Raw genomic sequence first — 3586 nt, 5'->3', positions numbered from 1 at the left:
GACATAATAATAAAGATGCATGAAAAATTCGTGAAATCAGTGGGAGAAGATACTTTTAAGTATCTGGGAATTCTGGAATAGAACGATCTACTACATAGGCAGATGAAGGAAGATTTGAAGAAAAACCACAATACTTGAAACGAATTTATGGGCTGTGTCAGTTGTGATGTATTTAGCTGGAGTAGTAATTTGGAGTAAAGTTGAACTAGAATCCATGGACAGAAAAACAAGAGAACAGATGACTATTTATGATGATGACCGACTCTACCTGCTAAAGAAGTGTTGGGGGCTGTAGGGTAATTGATTGGATTGGGGAAATGTGTTGGCGATGAAAAGATGGAGTTAGCCTAATACATCGGTCTACAGGGAAGACAAGAAAGATAAACAGCACGAAACGTTTCGAAACAAAGACCGCAAAAAATGATGGGCCAGCGGATACGCTCATGAGACAACTAAAATCGCGCATGCGCAGACAGAATCCCTCGCTCATAGAATGTGGTAGATTTGGATCAGTCATTTATTTATAACAAACATTATCTTCAGTTATCATTTCGCGGTAGTAGCATATATGACTTTAGTCATCGTGGTACTGTACAACAAAGTACATATTCAAAGCCAGATTATTGCCTCATTTCAAGCCGAAAAGTGCCCGGTAGAGTCTGTAAATTATGGTATTAGTAACTATTATACCACATAGTCAAAAGGTGCACACCAATCTTTACAAAAACGCCAACTTTGGTGTAAATAGATATAAGAGTAAGCAAGATACAGCCATTTGAAAACGTCAAATTTACAAAGAAGTGTATGGCCATCCGGACACTGTGTCCGAATAACCAAACATTTCTTTGTAATTTTGACGTTTTTAAAGGGTTAGCCTGATTGACATTAAACTTGGGGATTTTACAGATCCCGCTGTGATTTTTGTGACTACGTTTATCAATAGTTGCTAATCCAATAATTTACAGACTCCTGCCTAGTCCTTTTCGGCTTGAAATGAGGTAATTGAAGGTGATAACAACGAAGCCCTCTCCCATGAACCTCCGAGGCCCAAAAAGCATGGTTTTCTTATGATCGTCCAAGGGATGTTTGCAGGAGGTTTTCAGGTAATTACGTTTAAAACTCTAAAGTTACCTAATTACCTCCGTTACCTTGACGTTCGTTTGAGAATTTCAGCCTTGTTAGCGACACAGAAATAAGTGATCGGCATAACGCGGTCATGTAGGCTTAAACAAACAACAAATGCGAGAAACTTCCATCCAGAGAACCCCATTGCCGTAAAGTATATTTTCCTGTGGCTATATTATCTTTCTTTCAGCGTTTCTGGCTTTGTGGGACATGTAAATCCCTCAAAATCTACGAAAAATATCCTCTGGCACCCAAGTTGTATATCCGTAATCTTGTGCCAACCATGTAAGTCGGCATCATGCAAACGTCGGCGGCTGGGGACAAGTTCAATATGGAAGATGTTTGCACAAGGTATGTAGGTAATGAATTTTAAAACACTAAAGTTACCGAACTCGGTTACCGTGGTGGAGAAAGCTTCTGTTCTTTTGAGAATTTCAGCCTTATTTGCGAGACAGAAATAAATGTTCGGCACAACATGGTCAGGGTGGGTACAAAAAACAATTGGCTGCGCGAAATCTCCATCTACAATCCGGGTCAAAACACTTCGGGACACTTGTCAAATTTTGGGCGAAAAGTAGAGAATTTACTGTACATGCTTTCATCGTTATATGAGCACGGTTTGTTCTTCTTTCGCTGCCTTTTTTGCGCCCCCCTTCCCCCCAGACAATGTTGAAACATGCCAGCGATCGATGAACGGATCTTGATTTTGGAGACCGTGAAAAATCAACATTGTAATGGGGGGAGGGGGAAAAGCACGAATTGTCCCGACAGTTTTGACCAGGATTGTCTGAGAAAAGAATTTCTTGATAATTGGTGTCAAGCCTGGTCAGGTTCATTGAATCTCATTAGAGAATTATCTCTGATAGTAAAGCAATATATTGCACCGGTGTAGAGGTAGTGTGAGCAAGGATTGTCAAAACGGTGGGTTGCGTTACCGTGAGCAGTCAACAGTTCTCGGCCACATTTCTCGGCTATGTAAAGGAAGATATTTAGGTTTAGAAATGACTTTTAAAAAAGGACGCTGCAAAAAACATAATAACCCTTTCTTTTCTATTCATACAAGCACTTTTGGCTTTAAACGATCACCGGGTGGGTATTTTTCAACATTTCTCACCCTAAAAACAGCAAAAGATCAAATTAGATGTTAGCTTATTCTTTTCAAATAGCCGAGAAATGTTGAAAAAGGCATTACGCGTTTTCTTGTTCAGAAACGAACGCCAATTAAAGATCAACGAAAGTGTTTATAATACAACACGCCATATATTCTGCTAGCTACATCAAAAGCACAACCAGAAAATGTGTTTTTAGGAGTGAGAAATGTGAGTGAGAACTGTTGCCGTTGTCAACAACGGCTTGGGTCACGCAACAGACAATGCGGTTTTGTATGACACTGATTGAGTGTCAGCAAGATGACGCGCAGAAATTTGGCGAAGCAAAATCCACAGAGACGTGAATGTGGCTCTTTCCTTTAAACTATTCTATTGTCTACGCGATTTGCTGTCCTTCAACTTGTGAGCAATCGAACTCTTCTTAGCAAAGTCAAATAATTCTGCAGCTCGAAAAAGCGGCCGCTAACTGCGCGGAGTCTGGTAACGAGTCTCCTGAAAATGTTCTTCGCTGGTTCTTAAGCTGCCATAAAACAGACTTTACTACAATAAAACAATTTTTAACGCAGTGTTACAAATTGTTTACTATTTTGAGGACATATATGATACGGTTTCCAGTTTTATTTGATGAAACTCAGTCTCAGACAATCCGGGTCAAAACACTTCGGGACACTTGTCAAATTTTGGGCGAAAAGTAGAGAATTTACTGTACATGCTTTCATCGTTATATGAGCACGGTTTGTTCTTCTTTCGCTGCCTTTTTTGCGCCCCCCTTCCCCCCAGACAATGTTGAAACATGCCAGCGATCGATGAACGGATCTTGATTTTGGAGACCGTGAAAAATCAACATTGTAATGGGGGGAGGGGGAAAAGCACGAATTGTCCCGACAGTTTTGACCAGGATTGTCTGAGAAAAGAATTTCTTGATAATTGGTGTCAAGCCTGGTCAGGTTCATTGAATCTCATTAGAGAATTATCTCTGATAGTAAAGCAATATATTGCACCGGTGTAGAGGTAGTGTGAGCAAGGATTGTCAAAACGGTGGGTTGCGTTACCGTGAGCAGTCAACAGTTCTCGGCCACATTTCTCGGCTATGTAAAGGAAGATATTTAGGTTTAGAAATGACTTTTAAAAAAGGACGCTGCAAAAAACATAATAACCCTTTCTTTTCTATTCATACAAGCACTTTTGGCTTTAGACAGTTTTGACCAGGATTGTAGATACTCTGAATGTCAGGAATTATATTTTCTTGTGGATATATTTTCTTTCTTCTGCCGTTTCTGGCTTTGTGGAAGCCGTAATGCCCTCAAAGTCTACAAAAGAATAACCTCTGGCGCCCTTGATTTATATCTGTG

This window comes from Montipora capricornis, chromosome 11 (assembly GCF_036669925.1).
Source record: "Montipora capricornis isolate CH-2021 chromosome 11, ASM3666992v2, whole genome shotgun sequence".
In the NCBI taxonomy this organism is placed as follows: Eukaryota; Metazoa; Cnidaria; class Anthozoa; order Scleractinia; family Acroporidae; genus Montipora; species Montipora capricornis.
The sequence above is the reverse complement of the archived record's forward strand: the minus strand, read 5'-3'. Positions refer to the sequence as shown.